At 43.1% G+C, this 19,753-nt stretch overlaps 1 protein-coding gene across 1 annotated transcript in view; it reads right to left on the reverse strand.

The window, feature by feature from the left end:
* The window catches only part of LOC308157297 (tumor protein p53-inducible protein 11-like), a 19,885-nt gene extending 16,214 nt beyond the window's left edge, over positions 1–3,671 (reverse strand). Inside the window, exon 1 of the mRNA XM_080530832.1 lies at positions 3,640–3,671. The gene's annotated coding sequence lies outside the window, so the exon portion shown is untranslated. The remainder of the gene's footprint in view (positions 1–3,639) is intronic.
* Between the last annotated feature and the right edge of the window lie 16,082 nt (positions 3,672–19,753).

Consider the following 19,753-nt stretch of genomic DNA (forward strand, 5'->3'; position numbering starts at 1 on the left):
TAGAATGATAAGGTTCTATCTCCGTTTAGAATGATAAGGTTCTATCTCCGTTTAGAATGATCAGAATCAGAATCAGAATCAGAAGACTTTTATTGCCATGACATGTAAACATGTTAGGAATTTGGTTTGGTACCATGGAGCACGGTTTACAGAAGGACAGGTGCAAGACAGGACAAGACAGTGCAAACCAACATCAAAGTGCAAGAGTCATAATTAATATCAATATAAAGTGCAGAGATTCAAGTGTTCAAGTGTTCAAGTGTTCATATCCAGACAGTGCAAAGCTCTCTGGGTGGGGTTGGAGGGAGGGTAGATAGATAGGGGTCAGGTCAAGGGGGGGGGGGGCCAGCGGCATTTAGGAGCCGGATGGCTGTGGGGAAAAAGCTGTTGGTATGTCGGACCTTCACAGTATTTATGGACCGCACCCTCCTGCCTGAGGGGAGCGGGGCGAAGAGACCGTGTCCTGGGTGTGCGGGGTCAGCCATGATCTTCCTGGCCCTCCCCAAAGCCCTACTTTTAAACAGGGCCTCAAGGGGGGGCAAAGGGCAGCCAATCACCCTCTCCGCCGAGCGTATCACCCGCTGCAGCTTGGCCTTGTCCTTGGCCGCTGCAGCGGGGAACCAGATGATGATGGCGGAGGTGACGATGGACTCAATGATGGCCGTGTAGGCCATAAGGTTCTATCTCCGTTTAGAATGATAAGGTTCTATCTCCGTTTAGAATGAGAAGGTTCTATCTCCGTTTAGGGCAGTTCAGAGATATTGAGCGTCAAAGTTTTTACATTCCATTATGTTTTGTGAGATGGAACCTTTGTATTTTATGAATTACTAACTCAAAAATGTCGACATTTAAAAAAATAACACCACACAGGCATTAATAAACACCTAATGGATCAGATTATGTAAAAAACTCAATTTTGACCAAAATGGAGATAGAACCTTGTAATTCTAAACTCACGTGATGTCATAATACAAACTGAACCATATCATTCTAACGTCACGAAGTGCCACCGTCTCTGTGTGCCACCCAGAGCCTAATGCATCACCCAGAGGACATGGGAACACAGCCGCTGACACACATTACTGACTCTGATGAGCTCTTTTAAAACGGAGACCAATCTTTACAGCACTGTTACAGAGCCATTAGCAGTGGAATAGCACTTTGTAAGGATGGTAAATGGTAAATGGACTGCACTTATATAGCGCCTTTATCCAAAGCGCTTTACAACAACGGCCTGCCTCTCATTCACCCATTCACACACCAATGGCGAGGTAGGCAAGCTGCCATGCAAGGTGCCGGCCGGTGCAAGGTGCAAAGTTTAATCTAATCTAATCTAAATAGGATACTCTACTGTGTTAGCCTCCATCAGGACACTGTGCTCTACCGGTAGCATAGCCCCAGATCAGGACACTGTGTGTTCTACTGATAGCATAGCCTCCATCAGGACAACTAACAGGCCTCTCTGGTAACAGCCAGATGGTCAGTGGTTTAATGCCGAGATGAAAACAACAGAGTGCTGGCTGGATGTGATAAAATGGCCGAGCACAGTATTATGGATTGTCAAGTCTTCACTCACAGTCTCTCAGACGGTCATTGACGTGTGCAAGAGTGAGTGCAGCACAGTCCACCGTGACGTGCATACTAACTCATTCAGCATTTTCCCAAAGTAGCCTACTACTACTCTCCATTAGAAGATGGAATGTCTGCTGTATTGACCTTGTCAATACGGTACTTGTATTGACCTTGTCAATACTTGTATTGTCCTTTCTCACTTATCTCTCATGAGCAAGGCATTCCATAGAGCCTATAGTTAGGGGCCTTAGGGCTATATGAGGCTACGTTTGTGAACATTTGTGCAAAAGCACCCAATTTGGCCCAGATGTAGCCCAGAGTATCCTCAAATGATTTAGCCAGAGCGCCCGAGCCACCGGCGACCACCGTGGTCACCGTGGCGACCAAATCAATATGGCCGCCCTTCGAAAAAGGTTTCAGCTATACCATTTAAACCAAGTGAACTTCGAACAAAAACGTGGTGTCTATTTGATGTTTCTTGGCCATTAGAGAGACATTTGAATGCTTATATTTATAATTGGGTGTTAATTAGCATATTTCCAAGACGGCAGCTCCCCCGAAAAAGAGTTTTACCATAATTTTTACATTTTGTTTTCAATATTGACCCATTTAGCTAATGTTCTTCCTTCTTCTGTTAATGTTACAATTGATCAGTTGAATGAGGGTTCAGGTATTGCAACAAAAATATCCCTAAGACCCCCAACTACTAGGCCCTAGAGAGAGGCAACATTGAACTTGACAATTCAGAGAAAATAGACAGAAAAGCACCTATTGCCAAACAATAAACAGTCACAAATATTGTATTGATTTTTGATATTTGAAAGACCTTTTGCTAGCATATCAGCCCAATAGAGCTCTCAGGTCTTCTGACGCTGGTTTTCTCTGTGTACCACATGTACAAAAGAAGAGATTTGGTGAGGCTGCATTCTCATTTTATGCTCCAGATTGTGTCTCACTGACAGTTTACATTAGGGATGCAACCTCAGCACATATTATGTTCAAGTCAAGACTAAAAACCCATATTTTTAATATTGCCTTTAAATTACTAAATAATTAAATTAAGATTATAAAACCCCAAAAAACCAAACCCAATGATTAAAGCACTTTGAGCTGCAACGTCGTTTGCAGGAAAGGCGCTATACAAATAAAGTTATTATTATTATTATTATTAGTGATAAATCAATTATATGTGTCATCTAGTTATTTGGAGCTCCGGTCCCACTCTCGAGTAGGCCTCCCCCTAAAAAAGTTAGGCCTACATGTTAAAATGTGTGTGTGGGCATCCGTCCAGAGTCATGAGGCTGGACAGACGCATTAGCCTCCGGGCTGGTAATACCCAGTGGCTGGAACCAGGCAAAACAACTGACAACTACTAAACTACTACAGCAACAGAGACACACAATACTACACTGCAAAAAGTCAGCTCTCAAAAACAAGAAAAAAAGCAATAAAAATAGGGGAAATATTACTTAGAATAAGCAAAATTATCTGCCAACAGAACAGGAAAATTTCACTTGCCAAGATTGTCTTAAAACAAGTAAGAGATATCTTAAAACTGGTGCAGTCAGACAGAAAACAAGCTTATATTGCCTTGATTTAAGTTACTTACTTAGATTTACTTTTTGCATTGTAAACTACTACAGCAACAGAGACACACAGACATATCTTTCAAATCCTGTTAAAGTAGAGTACAGTAGAGGTAAAATGTACAAAATAAAAGAATCATTGAAGAGTAGAGTAGCCAGCAAGTATCATCAACACAATTAAACATGCTGCAAGCAACAGGAGTGGAGAAATGTCCATGAGTAAATGAGGATTACACGCCCCGTTGCTTACTGCAGCCAGGGGCTCTGAAAAGGTGGGCTATAGTATTCAGACAAGCGTGGCTGTCATCAAATAGTTTAGTGTCATTATCTGAAAAGAGACGCGCGGCATTGTGTTTTAATATCGTTACTATAATAACATTGCTGGTGATATTGAAACGACACGGAGGAGTGAGTAACTAATGTCTAAAGTCTCAGCCTCTCTCTCTCTGAAAAGTGTTAAGTGGTTAATTTGGCTTCTCACCTGATTGAGAGAACTTGTTGTCACACAGGAGGTTTAACGAGTCCCAGACAGAAGCGCCGCGTCTCGCCGAATGTACGGGAGTAGTTTACCAAACACAGCCGGCAAAACACCAAACAACCTTTACCGTAACTACACAGACGGCAAAACACCAAACAAGCCTTTACCGTAACTACACGAGTAGATGGTTTTGCGCGCTGAAGTGTTGGGAGGCTAGACGACGGCTTCAATGAATCACATCACATTAGAAACATCTCACAACTGGTTCATCCTCAAGGCATACACACAACAGCTTGTAATTGTACATCAAAAGTGTGTGTGTGTGTGTGTGTGTGTGTGTGTGTGTGTGTGTGTGTGTGTGTGTGTGTTGTCGTGTGTTGCTGCCCCTCTATTAATTGTGGTTTTAATGAGAGGTATCTAAACTTAATGATGGTTTACTTACGTATTATGTTACCACTGAATTCCAAGTGTTTTCATGCATGTTTAAGTCTAGGTTTTGTTATCGCAATTTGTCAATTTGTGTTTGTCAATTTAATTTGTCAATACCAAAATTAATCATTAATATTTCTTTTCTTGAATGACATAAGATAACAGAGGCAATCAATAATATGTAATCTGCAACGTCTTACTAATTATTATTATTATTAATTAATTATTAAAATTACTGATGACTAACTGCGATTTCTTTTTTGTGTGTGTAATTATGCAATGATCGTCTGTCTTGCAGGCTATCTGCGGTTCTGGTTCAGAGAGATGGTTACACTGCCTTGGCAGGCGAGACGTTGAGACGTTGACAACACGGCAGGCATGCCAAAATAACGGTCGGCAAGGCAAGGCAAGCAGAGATGAGAATATTAGGCAACGGTTACCATTAATAACCATTATTTCACACTCACATCAGGCCATGTCTGAGGCCCTAGGCAATTGCCTATGTTTGTGTTATGGTAAGTCAGTCTGCCTGTGTGTGTGTGTGTGTGTGTGTGTGTGTGTGTGTGTGTGTGTGTGTGTGCGTGTGGTAAACTCTTAAAACCTCAGCAGTATATCTCTTTCTTTCATCTTTCTTCCTCTCAGTTGCCACGTTACTAATCTAAACGACTGTTTGCCTGGCGCTACAGCGTCACAGCCCCACCAGCTTTCACAGTTTTGATGCAAGGTGTCAGATGGTGGCGAGGTGACAGGAGGCGTCGCCATGGAAACAGCGGTGCAGTTGGGGACAGGTGTGACACCCTGGGTGTTGTTGATTCATCCACACATTGTTGATTCATGGCGAGGTAGGCAAGCTACCATGTAAGGTGCCGGCCCGCTCACTGGGAGCAATTGGGGGTTCAGTGTCTTGCCCAAGGACACTTCGACATGTGGCCAGCCGGGGCTCGAACCGCCGATCTGCCGACCTTGCGATCGTTAGACGGCAGCTCTACCTCCTGCGCCACAGCCGCCCCAATTACATTATGAAGATGAAATACAATACAGTACTCTCATATTGTTCCACTCTCTCGGTCTGGGCCCTGGACAGTCTGGACGGATTGATGGCAGCTGCTGGACTGAAAAAATCAGGTGTAGTGCTGAGGCACAAATATGTACATTTCAAGCCTGCAAACTGCGACACTTTAAATAAATGTGCAATAACACTATTGTGCAATATGACAACCCTAGTCGTCTATCTGTACAGCATAGTATAGTGGATAGTGTACATAGCCTTTATTTATGTAAACCAGCTCCTTCCCTTCTTGTGTTTTTTTTAGTTTTTTTTTTCTTTCCTAACACCCGGGGAGCCACCCCTCCTGAATTTCGTTGTATGGTACCTGTACTAAAGCAATGACAATAAAGACCATTCATTCATCATTCATTCATTCATTCATTCATTCTTTTGTTTCCTGCTGGGTTTCAGACGGTGATGAAGGAACAGCAGAGTCTTACCTTGTGACACCAGATGGTGACGCACTGTAGATGGAAATGTGTAGTCCTCTCTAACATGGTTGTAACTTGTTCTATTTTATATGTAACTAGAGATTTAGGTGTTTTATATTATATGCCAAATGTCAAATTGTATGATGTATGATATAATGTTTGATATTTGTGATTTAAGTATGTTTTATATGTTAAATGTTATTTGTAATATATGTTTTAAATGTGGACTCCAACTAGATATATGTGTTTTATATTATGCCAAATGTAAAATTGTATGATGTATGATATATTTTAATGTTTGATATTTGTAATTTAAGTATGTTTTATATGTTAAATGTTATTTGTAATGTATGTTTTAAATGTGGACCCCCACTAAAAGTAGCTCATGCCTATGGGTTTGGTCTCTGGGTGAGAGGGGGTATCTACGGGTTTAGCTAACGGGGATCCTTCCAATAAATAAATAAAATAAAAATGGCAGAGGCAGCTGATTTATGCAATCAGTGAAAGAGGCAGCCGACTGTTGCGGAGTGGCAGCTGGGTGCAGCGACGGTGAGGACGTCAGGATGATAATTAACTATAAAAATAGTGGATGGAATAATTATACCATGACGAGAATTTAGTCTTATCAGACACACTATACTTTTCAAAAGAGTGTATCTTATCAGACACACTGGATCAGACGTTTCTTTGATGGATGGACACGGATTTCACATTGAAAAAATTCAGTACTTTAAAACATTTTATGTTTTATTACATTTTTCACTGGATGGAGATAACATCTTCATGAAGAAGAAGAAGAAGAAGAAGAAGAAAGAAATTCCCACAATTGACCCCTCCTGGCACAGGCAGTGGGTCAGGGGGACATGTTTGGCCTGGTTGGACTGTTATTCTTTATTCCCATGGTGGAACCCCTGGGGATCCCAATCTCTGGCCCCTGGGGATCCCAATCTCTCCCAACGGAGCACATGAATGACAGAACAGACAAAGGGGAGGGATAGGGAGAGCTACAGTTGGTTCTCCTAGGGGGGAATAGAAGTATTAGGTGCAAGTGAGTTCTCTAATTGAATCACAGTAGCAGCAGACAGAAGGAGAGTGACATCACAGTAGACCCCCTCCGATGTTTGCTCAGTACAGCATGACATTTTAGTCGAGAACACATTGACTATTCCTTAACAATAGAGCAAACTATGTATCCTTATGTCTTTTTTAAAACGTTCTTTTTTTTGTGCTATCCTACCTTTCTGCCCCATGGATATGATTTAGTTTGTGGTTTCTTTAATCTTATTTACATGTATCAAGTGTTCTTTATGTTACAGTGAAACCCAGCTGCTGTTGACGGGAGTGGGACTACGTACAAGCCTTATGGGCTTCGTTCCCACCTTGCACCGTTTCATGTCTGCTAAATAAACTAAACTAGTAAGTGTACATGTGGGATGCTTGTTGTTCCTTCATGGCTGGCTTACTGGGCTGCGAGGTCATGTGGGTTGTTGTATTGTGTATTTCCCGTGGTACTCAAGGGCCTTACTCACTCCTCTGTAAGAGCCAGCTGCTGCTGTGCCCCTGAACTTGTAACCTTCCCATAAGAATACATCACAGTAGCAGACAGAAGGAGAGTGACATCACAGTAGACAGAAGGAGAGTGACATCACAGTAGACAGAAGGAGAGTGACATCACAGTAGACAGAAGGAGAGTGACATCACAGTAGACAGAAGGAGAGTGACATCACAGTAGACAGTAGGAGAGTGACATCACAGTAGTAGTGACATCATAGTAGACAGAAGGAGAGTGACATCACAGTAGACAGAAGGAGAGTGACATCACAGTAGACAGAAGGAGAGTGACATCACAGTAGACAGTAGGAGAGTGACATCACAGTAGTAGTGACATCATAGTAGACAGAAGGAGAGTGACATCACAGTAGACAGAAGGAGAGTGACATCACAGTAGACAGAAGGAGAGTGACATCACAGTAGACAGAAGGAGAGTGACATCACAGTAGACAGAAGGAGAGTGACATCATAGTAGTAGTGACATCACAGTAGACAGTAGGATAGTGACATCACAGTAGTAATGACATCACAGTAGACAGTAGGAGAGTGACATCACAGTAGTAATGACATCACAGTAGACAGAAGGAGAGTGACATCACAGTAGCAGCAGACAGTAGGAGAATTACATCACAGTAGACAGAAGGAGAGTGACATCACAGTAGTAATGACATCACAGTAGTAGTGACATCACAGTGGCAGCAGACAGAAGGAGAGTGACATCACAGTAGACAGTATGAGAGTGACATCACAGTAGTAGTGACATCATAGTAGACAGAAGGAGAGTGACATCACAGTAGACAGTAGGAGAGTGACATCACAGTAGTAGTGACATCATAGTAGACAGAAGGAGAGTGACATCACAGTAGACAGAAGGAGAGTGACATCATAGTAGTAGTGACATCACAGTAGACAGTAGGAGAGTGACATCACAGTAGTAGTGACATCATAGTAGACAGAAGGAGAGTGACATCACAGTAGACAGTAGGAGAGTGACATCACAGTAGTAGTGACATCATAGTAGACAGATGGAGAGTGACATCACAGTAGACAGAAGGAGAGTGACATCACAGTAGACAGAAGGAGAGTGACATCACAGTAGACAGTAGGAGAGTGACATCACAGTAGTAGTGACATCATAGTAGACAGATGGAGAGTGACATCACAGTAGACAGAAGGAGAGTGACATCACAGTAGACAGAAGGAGAGTGACATCACAGTAGACAGTAGAAGAGTGACATCACAGTAGTAGTGACATCATAGTAGACAGAAGGAGAGTGACATCACAGTAGACAGTAGGAGAGTGACATCACAGTAGTAGTGACATCACAGTAGACAGAAGGAGAGTGACATCACAGTAGACAGAAGGAGAGTGACATCATAGTAGTAGTGACATCACAGTAGACAGTAGGAGAGTGACATCACAGTAGTAGTGACATCACAGTAGACAGTAGGAGAGTGACATCACAGTAGTAGTGACATCATAGTAGACAGAAGGAGAGTGACATCACAGTAGACAGTAGGAGTGACATCACAGTAGTAGTGACATCATAGTAGACAGTAGGAGTGACATCACAGTAGACAGTAGGAGAGTGACATCACAGTAGTAGTGACATCATAGTAGACAGAAGGAGAGTGACATACGACTTTACGGTCTAGTGGCACGGAACTTTTAATAGTGCCAGAGGCTAGGACAAAGAGATTTGGAGGATCAGCTTTTAGCATATATGCTCCTAGATTGTGGAACACCCTACCTGAGGGCCTGAGGTTGTCTAAAACTCAGGACATTTTTAAGCGTGACCTCAAAACCTACTTATTCAATGTCGCCTTTTGATACTAAGGGAGACATTGGACATTATAGAACTAGGATCACTAGGCCATTACACCATACTCGTGTTTTGAGATTTGTGTTGACAGGAAAATGGACCCGGGTGCTGATGAGGCACTGTCAGCTCCAAATAGCACCTAGAGCAGTACTGGAACCGGTACAAGGGTGTACCAGGACCACCATCAGGTTGTATTGCTGTCATCTTTATTGTCTTTATTGTGTTGTTGCATCATAACTGTGCTTAAGATTCTCTTTTGGCAGGACCTGTGACCATGCTGGATGCAGAACGATGCAAATATAACACTAAATGTATGGACAGTGTGTACGCCGATAATATGCAAGGAATTTTTCCTGGATACATGGTGTACAGGTTTTTGCCCTTGCTTGCTTGCTTTGTGCCGGTGGTCCTTGGCCTCCCCTTGGGGACCGCTGGGTACTGGTAGGCAAACTGGCTAGTAGTCGCTCTATTGGTAGGGGGCTGCAAGGGAATTTTACTGGCTACATAGTATACAGGTTTTTACTTTTGCCTGCTCGCAGCTCTGTCAGTATTGATTGATTGATTGACTGATTGACTGAACATTTTCATTGTGTGAAGCGCATTGAGTTGCATCTTGTAAGAAATGCGCTATACAAATAAAATTTGATTTGATTTGACATCACAGTAGACAGAAGGAGAGTGACATCACAGTAGACAGAAGGAGAGTGACATCACAGTAGACAGTAGGAGAGTGACATCTCCTACTGTCTACTGTGATGTCACTACTACTGTGATGTCACTGTCCTACTGTCTACTATGATGTCACTCTCCTTCTGTCTACTGTGATGTCACTCTCCTTCTGTCTACTGTGATGTCACTCTCCTTCTGTCTACTGTGATGTCACTCTCCTTCTGTCTACTGTGATGTCACTCTCCTTCTGTCTACTGTGATGTCACTCTCCTTCTGTCTACTGTGATGTCACTCTCCTTCTGTCTACTATGATGTCACTCTCCTTCCGTCTACTGTGATGTCACTCTCCTTCTGTCTACTATGATGTCACTGTCCTACTGTCTACTGTGATGTCACTGTCCTACTGTCTACTGTGATGTCACTCTCCTACTGTCTACTGTGATGTCACTGTCCTACTGTCTACTGTGATGTCACTCTCCTACTGTCTACTGTGATGTCACTGTCCTACTGTCTACTATGATGTCACTCTCCTACTGTCTACTGTGATGTCACTCTCCTTCTGTCTACTGTGATGTCACTCTCCTACTGTCTACTGTGATGTCATTACTACTGTGAAGTCACTCTCCTACTGTCTACTGTGATGTCACTCTCCTTCTGTCTACTGTGATGTCACTCTCCTTCTGTCTACTATGATGTCACTACTACTGTGATGTCACTCTCCTACTGTCTACTGTGATGTCATTACTACTGTGAAGTCACTCTCCTACTGTCTACTGTGATGTCACTCTCCTACTGTCTACTGTGATGTCACTCTCCTTCTGTCTACTATGATGTCACTACTACTGTGATGTCACTCTCCTACTGTCTACTGTGATGTCATTACTACTGTGATGTCACTCTCCTACTGTCTACTGTGATGTCATTACTACTGTGATGTCACTCTCCTACTGTCTACTGTGATGTCATTACTACTGTGATGTCACTCTCCTACTGTCTACTGTGATGTCACTACTACTATGATGTCACTCTCCTTCTGTCTACTGTGATGTCACTGCTACTGTGATGTCACTCTCCTACTGTCTACTGTGATGTCACTCTCCTACTGTCTACTGTGATGTCACTCTCCTTCTGTCTGCTGCCACTGTGATGTCACTACTACTGTGATGTCATTACTACTGTGATGTCACTCTCCTTCTGTCTACTAAGATGTCATTCTCCTTCTGTCTGCTGCTACTGTGATGTCACTCTCCTTCTGTCTACTGTGATGTCATTACTACTGTGATGTCACTCTCCTACTGTCTACTGTGATGTCATTACTACTGTGATGTCACTCTCCTACTGTCTACTGTGATGTCACTACTACTATGATGTCACTCTCCTTCTGTCTACTGTGATGTCACTCTCCTTCTGTCTACTGTGATGTCACTACTACTGTGATGTCACTCTCCTACTGTCTACTGTGATGTCACTCTCCTACTGTCTACTGTGATGTCACTCTCCTTCTGTCTACTGTGATGTCACTCTCCTTCTGTCTACTATGATGTCACTACTACTGTGATGTCACTCTCCTACTGTCTACTGTGATGTCACTCTCCTTCTGTCTACTATGATGTCACTACTACTGTGATGTCACTCTCCTACTGTCTACTGTGATGTCACTACTACTGTGATGTCACTCTCCTACTGTCTACTGTGATGTCACTCTCCTTCTGTCTACTATGATGTCACAGTATGAAGACAGTAGGAGAGTGACATCACAGTAGACAGAAGGAGAGTGACATCATAGTAGTAGTGACATCACAGTAGACAGTAGGAGAGTGACATCACAGTAGTAATGACATCACAGTAGACAGTAGGAGAGTGACATCACAGTAGTAATGACATCACAGTAGACAGAAGGAGAGTGACATCACAGTAGCAGCAGACAGAAGGAGAATGACATCACAGTAGACAGAAGGAGAGTGACATCACAGTAGTAATGACATCACAGTAGTAGTGACATCACAGTGGCAGCAGACAGAAGGAGAGTGACATCACAGTAGACAGTAGGAGAGTGACATCACAGTAGTAGTGACATCATAGTAGACAGAAGGAGAGTGACATCACAGTAGACAGAAGGAGAGTGACATCACAGTAGACAGTAGGAGAGTGACATCACAGTAGTAGTGACATCATAGTAGACAGAAGGAGAGTGGCATCACAGTAGACAGAAGGAGAGTGACATCACAGCAGACAGAAGTACAGTGACATCACAGTAGACAGAGGGAGTGTGCGGGGTTTTGATATCTTCCAGATGTTTAGGCTCTTCTAAGACATTTAAGTCAGTACTTCTGAAAAATGGTTTCGGTCGGTTCACTCTTTCCCCTTTTCCCAGACCCCCTCCGATGTTTGCTCAGTACAGCATGACATTTTAGTCGAGAACACATTGACTATTCCTTAACTCATTTATAGAATAGTAACGTTGACTGCCAAAGACGCCAATTGGCGTCTTATAGATTTTTTTTTTTTCCCGCGGGGATCGCGTTATTGACATGTTCTACACCTAGCGAGTGAATTTCAGACTTGGGTGTAATGTATTTCGGTCCCAGATGGGGGCAGTAGTTCGATAAAAGCCTGGAGAAGGAAGTGGCTTGCTGTGGGTTGTAGTAATGGCGAAACGGATCAGGGCAGGGTTCGAGTTATGTGGGAGCCAATGGGAGCTGAGCTCCCATAGAGATGGTCTGAGGCTCTCTGAGCTCCCATGAAGGCAGTAAAATCAAAAATCTGTGGGGGTCGCTAATAATACATTACCACAACTATTATTCGATCAAAATGTCAATGTAATGAATATTATTTAATTTATATTATAAATATTGTAAAATAAACACGTTTTCCAAAAGAACTACGCGCACCATTAATCTCCTGTGAATGACAGTATGCCTTTGACTGCCTGCACTTCACCACCAAGACACCATGGGGCGCAGTAGAATATTGTGCAACAGCAAAAGGTTGATTAATCAGCTGTGCGGTAAACCGTTGGAACACACAGTGCACAGCTGATTAATCAATTAAACCAATAGAGTGAGACACCAGTTGCCTTTCAGGAAGTAGTGAGATCGTGCACCTAGCCTATTATTGAGAAGCAAACATTCATTCATTAGCTATACAGGAGTATATACATACAGTAGTAGCTACCATGCCGCCCCAAAAAAGGCCACTGCTGCCGACCGGGTCATCAAGCCTAGAAAATTTCGGGTTTTTATCAAAGACAAATTTGACCCTCTCCCGTTCATCCAATCTTGGATAAAGAAAGGACATCGGACGTCAGCATCCAGGACCGCAACCGCAGCCTACTGAAAACAGACCACACAGGTCTATCTTGTCTCCGTAAAGGTAAGGTGGCTTTTACTTTTTACTAGTGTACTAACCTAATGTATTTTTCGCTCCTTCTGTATAGCAAAAATAACACAATTATTGGCCGAGATACATGTGTGACTATCGCTTTTATAGCTGTTGTTTCATGTGGGGCTGTTGATGTGGTGAAATGAGTAGCCTGCAGCTGTGGCGTCAGGATATGTTGGGATTTGAGGATGAGGATGATGTTTCGGTACCGGTACCGTTTTTAAAGTATCGATTTGTCACCGGTATCGAATAAAACCCAAACTGTACCCAACCCTAACTATATGTTTACATGCCAACTAATTAGCTAATTCATTTCTGTCATTTAGAGCTGAGGGGAGCAACAGAGAGACGGACAACAGGACAGCAACAGAGAGACAGACAACAGGACAGTAACAGAGAGACAACGGGAGAGGAGAGCAATAGAGACAGAACTGAATGCACTGAACCTTTTTTTAATTCTTTGCATTATTAACACTGTTGTGTTATTGTGTTATTAAAGTGTTTAAGTGTTTTATGGTAAAGCATTATGAGTGGTGTGTGTGTGTGCAGGGTGCTCGTGAGTTGTATATTTTGGGGAGGGGGGAGGCTTGTGTATGGGGGCAGGGGGGTCCTCACACAAAGGAGTAGCCTAGGGCCACTGACCACCTTAATCCGCTACTGCCTATAGCTAATTAGAACTTGTAAGTCCCATCGCTGTGTGGGCATGATTCGCGCGTGCATGAGAACATTTCGCACTGTTATTTTGGAGACCCCCACAGAGTTCAGCTTATAACTCGAAGCCTGGATCAGGGTATGTGCCAAACGCGGCGCGGAGCATTGCGGCCATCGCGCGACTCTTCAAACAGTTCAGAGTGGATGATACAGAAAAAGTGCAGAAAAAAAAAGTTCTGCAGAAAAAGCTCGTTTTCTCTGTTTATTGGTCAAAATCAGGTGTTTTTGCTGAAACCACCCTATGTTCTACGGCCGATTTCTAAACACTCAAAGAGGCTAGAAACAAACTTTCTTTTTCTGATGAAAGAAGAGAGTCTAAAGTTTTGGTAGATATGTTCAATGTTTATGTAGTCCGAAAAGTCAATATTTGGTGGGTCTTCAAAGTTCAGCGAAAATGCCCCAAAAGTCTGGCAGTGTGGAGCTCTCCGCTCTGAACATGGCTGGCAGTCAAATAGAGCAAACTATGTATCCTTATGTCTTTTTTCAGTTTCTTTTTTTTGTGCTATCCTACCTTTTTGCCCCAGGGATATGTTTTTGTTTGTGGTTTCTTTAATCTTATTTACATGTATCAAGTGTTCTTTATGTTACAGTGAAACCCAGCTGTTATTGACGGGAGTGGGACTACATACAAGCCTTATGGGCTTCGTTCCCACCTTGCACCGTTTCATGTCTGCTAAATAAACTAAACTAGTAAGTGTACATGTGGGATGCTTGTTGTTCCTTCATGGCTGGCTTACTGGGCTGCGAGGTCATGTGGGTTGTTGTATTGTGTATTTCCCGTGGTACTCAAGGGCCTTACTCACTCCTCTGTAAGAGCCAGCTGCTGCTGTGCCCCTGAACTTGTAACCTTCCCATAAGTATGCTACTCACCCTCAGTTCTTCATATCACCTGTCCATGCAGTACTCCTCACTTTCCACATGACCTTACAGTCAGAGTGCAGAAAAAGCAGCATCCGCACATTCAACTCTCTACAATTTTTATTTATTTATTGCGAGCTTTCGGTCTCCTCCAGGCTCTCGGACTTCACTCTTTCGTGAAGAATCAATGCGTTTGTTTCTCTTGGAAGTTTTCTTGGTTTTAGATGATGATGTATTGATTTCTGTATTTTTACTAGTAGTTTTGTGTCCCACCTTTATATATATATATATATATATACAGGTTTAATAAACAAATAAATAGTTATTTAAAAAAAAGTCATAAGATAATAGAGTGCAGTGATGATTGGTCCTCCTGTCCACTGGTCTGGATGTCTGTCATGTTCCCGTCTGTTTGTTCGGATACAAACAGCGCCCTCTGGTGGCGCTTCACCTCAGACCAGAAGAACTCCAAGGCCTTGTCCAAATAAATCACTGGTCCAAAGTGATTGGATTGATCAAAGCAAGCCGTTTACAGGGTTCCCACACCTTCTGAAACATCACATTCAAACACCTTTCAAGGACTTTCAAGACTCAATTCCTCAAATTCAAGGGCCCACCACGGCATAGTTTGAGACAGATCTAGATGAGGATGAGTCACTACCCATCTTCCGTCATAGACTGAAGACCCATCTCTTCAGGTTACATCTTAACTGCTCCTCCTGAGACATCTTCCGACCCTCACCACTACGTCTCTTAAAGTCACCCGCTTTCCCCTCTACTGTGTCCCTAGAACTTCTATTGCCCCCATTGTACTGTTTCTCAGTTTCTCCAGTAATTTAAAAAAAAAGTTTTAGTAGAAGGCGATAATAGGGAGAAGGTTTTTCCTCCTATCAGTGGCCCCGGGCCCGAGCTAGAGTACTCTTCCTGCAACGAATGGTGGACTGCTGATTCACATGCTTAGTATTCAAATGTATTGATTGTAAGTCGCTTTGGAATAAGGCATCTGCTAAATGCCAAAAATGTAAATGTAAATAATAATAGGAATGACCATGAACTGTTTTCAAATCTAACAGCGTTATGTCGGTTTCAAAATCTAGCTAACTAATTAACCTTAGTAACTAGTATGGTTGTTTTATTCCCTTCTACATGTTACCTATATTTTTATTTTAGAGAGAGAGAGAGACACAGAGAGAGAGACAGAGAGAGAGAGTGAGAGAGACACAGAGAGAGAGACACAGAGAGACAGAGAGAGAGACAGAGAGACAGAGAGAGAGAGACAGAGAGAGAGAGAGAGACAGAGAGAGGGAGAGAGACACAGAGAGACAGAGACAGAGTGAGACAGAGAGAGAGAGAGACAGAGAGAGAGAGAGACACAGAGAGAGACAGAGAGAGAGAGACAGAGACACAGAGAGAGACAGAGAGAGAGAGAGGAATTCAAGCACTTTCAATGACCCATGTCGATTTTCAAAAACGTTTAAGGCCTTGATTATTTTTTTTCAAATTCACAAACTTTCAAGGATTTCAAGGACCCGTGGGAACCCTGCTTTCACCACAATGCTTTTGTCAATGAGTCATGTCAAGTCAGTGATTACCACAAGGAAAAGAAAACGAGGAGGGACGCATTTCTTAGAGAATTCAAAGGGCCAAATTGAGATTCGATGAGGGTGAGAAATCTACATTTGCCTGTAAAACATTTAAGTAACACATCAAATAGTTGCTATTCTCCAAAGGACTGAATATACACTGTAGATGTCATTACAAACGAGTATGCACAACCTGCTGCTGAACCAGTCAAAGACCCAGGAAATCATCGTGGACTTCAGGAGGAAAACATCTGAGGTCCAGCCCCTGCTCGTCGATGGAGGGAGTGTGGAGAGAGTCTCAACCCTCCGATTCCTGGGGGTGCACATACAGGATGACCTGTCCTGGAAGACCAACACAGCAGCCATCATCAAGACGGCACAACAGCGGCTCTTCTTCCTGAGAGTCCTCAGGAAATACCACCCCAAACAGGAGCTGCTTGTGACCTTCTACCGCTGCGCAGTGGAGAGCATCCTCACCTACTGCATCTGCGTGTGGTTCTCCAGCTGCACAGCCGCAGAGAGGAAAGCGCTACAGAGAGTCGTGAGATCGGCCCAGAAGATCACCGGCGCCCCCCTCCCCTCTCTGGAAGAGCTGTACAACACACGCTGCCTCAGGAAGGCCTCCAAGATCTCCAGAGACCCATCCCACCCTGGGAACGAACACTTTGCTCGGCTGCCCTCGGACAGGCGGTTCAGGACCATGTTCGCAAGGACAAATAGACTAAAGCTCAGCTTCTACCCCAGGGCCATTCAGGCCCTGAACACAGCAAAGACCTAGGTTCTAGGCCCTGGACAATCTAGACATTTGATGGCAGCTACTAGATTGAAATCAAGTGCAATACTGAAACACAACTGTGAACATTTCAAACCTGCAAACTGCGACACTTTAAATGAATGTGCAATAACACTATGTGCAATATGACAACCCTCGGGTACATAAGGTTCAGAGATAGGAAATGTTAGAATAGGTATAGCACAGCATAGAATACAGCACAGTGTTTATTTGTATAGTATAGTATAGTGGATAGTGTACATAGCCTTTATTTATGTAAACTAGCTCTTTTCCCTTCTTGTTTTTAGTTTTCCTTCCTAGCACCAGGGGAGCCACCCCTCCCAAATTTCGTTGTATGGTACCATATCAATGACAATAAAGACCATTCATTCATTCATTCATTCATAGATCAGTACTTTCCATTACATGACCAGCTAAAATAGAATTTATTCAGATATCATTTCTGAGGAACATTCTAGTTCAGTCTGTCATGGACGTGTACCCAACAACGGGAAAAACAGCAGACCATTACATTCGGTTTATTCGTTAGTCAGCATAAAACTGCCAAGACGGCTGGAAGATGTTATGTAATCTACCAGGTCAACCAGTGGTGTAGTCTAGTGTTTCTAGTGGGTATCATATTGTGAATTTTCCCTCCCAGCCTCATATCGTTCATTTCGGAACGCCATAAATAATATATAATAAATCTGCGCTCCCTGTCTAACGTTATGTCTATCTAACATTACATGTTATAAGGCTGATCTGTGCATGATAGTGCTGCATTTTGACATATTTCATGTCGCATCTCCCCCCGTTGATGGTGTATGACGCTATAGTCAGTCCCAATGGTCCAAAAGTCAAGTGCTTCGTGACACAGACGGGGTGAATTTTATGAATGAAAGTGTGAAAGTTCTGTCACAAAACGCCGTTACGTATCCTCACCTCACACATGTTTAAGTGGGTATATGGAAATCCTTGGCCTTTCCTAGTGGGTATACGGCCTAGTCCTGCGTATCACCTAGACTACACCACTGGTGGAAGATGTTATGTAATCTATCAGGTCAACCATCTCCACATGAAACCATCCACCTCCTGGAACCAGGCAACTATTGCACCCTACTGATAAATACATCAGTGTTAGGTTATAAAAAGCCTTTCAAAAAGACTACATCTGTTCATTTCCCAAATCAACTAGAACTGAGTAAACTCATTACGCCTTTCCCAGACATTCATTGTCATACAATGAAACAAAATTAGCTTATCGGGGTCGAAGTATCAACTCCATTGGCCGATGGCGCACACCTCAAAACAGGACAGACAAAAACAATAATTTATTCTCACAAAGAAACTTTATGTTTTTCAAGTATTCAAAAACTGTTTAAATAATACAAGGTGTGTTCACATAATCGACATAATTGGACAGTTAGAAGCACTGCCCCCCTTTTCTTTTTCAAATTCTGTTGAAGTGTTTCCCACTAATAATAACAACCCAGCAAAAATCCACATTCCAAAATGTCCACAACTCAATTTCACACTTCTCTTCTTATTATGTTTTTTATTTTTATTTTATATAAGTCATCGATGGAACATCTGGACAGCTGGCTATGACAGAGACGCACAGAGCAGACAGAACGTCTGGGACAGCATACAGTAGAAGGGTTAGATGACATCCGGGGTTCGAATTACACATTTACTCTTGGGGGGGGGGGGGCAGGCCTCCAACATCCGACATAAGATTCTTGACGATCGGTAATTCAAACCCTGGTGACGTCCACACAACCGAGAGGGGGGGGGGGGGCGCGACACAGACACTTCAGAACTGTGATAAGCTGCTGCTGGTGATATGAACAGTACACAACGACAGAAATAAGGTGGGCTATGTTCCACTGTTACACACCAGCGTACCGCGCCGGTCCGAGGCGGTGGTACGCTGGCGTGGAGACTGGAACATAACCAGGGGTGTTAACATTCATCCCAGTTGTTCCCTTGATCCACTTGGCAGTTCAGTACTTCAACTCAACAAAAAAAAGAAGGACACAGAATAACAGGGAGGGGTGCGGGTGGGGGTGCGGGGGGTCGTATACTTACAGCCAAACCAGAAATAGGGAGTAGTCTATTCATTGTTATTGACCAACATACCAAGTTTTAAGGGTCTAAGACTAAGTCAACCTGTGTCCTGTCAGGGGACGTGGTGATTGGTGGAGGTTCATAATTAAGGCACCTAACGCTGTGGGGGGGGGGTCAATTATCGGCCCGATTTAGTTTGGCATCATTTGGCGAAACTCTCTATGATGTCCGTATGATGTTAATGCTTCTGTGTTTCAAATCGTTGTTGGGGATTACGGCATCGATCAATGACAGCAGGCACAGTTCCAAAGAACCCCTAGTCCCAACATCTATAACCCTACTGTATAACTGAGAGGATTGGATATATATATATATATCTATAGAAAAATAATATGGTAAAGGCTTCATCTTGCTCTTTGACTGACTGGAGGAACCATATAGCTTCCCCCTACCCAAGCCTCTCAGATCCACAGAAACGGCGGGAAAGTGGAGGATTATGGTTCAATTTGGAATTCAGCAACAGACCTTGGGACAATAGACAATGGCCTTGGTGGTGGATAATTAAATGGCCACGTCCCAACCAAATTTTCTTTAAAAACACCGGTACTTAACGAGCTTTAAAGCCACTGGTCTGCAAGATTCCAAAATAGTGAAGTTACCCTTTTGATTTTGAAGACTATGAATGCTGCTAAATATCAATGTGATTAGTAGAATTGCCTCGCGTCATAAACACTGATGGTATGCAGCACACTTTACAGACTGTGGAGGAGTTTAAGTTTGCTCTCGATATGTTG

This window comes from Nansenia antarctica (genome assembly GCF_963989245.1).
Source record: "Nansenia antarctica genome assembly, chromosome: 5".
NCBI lineage: Eukaryota > Metazoa > Chordata > Actinopteri > Argentiniformes > Microstomatidae > Nansenia > Nansenia antarctica.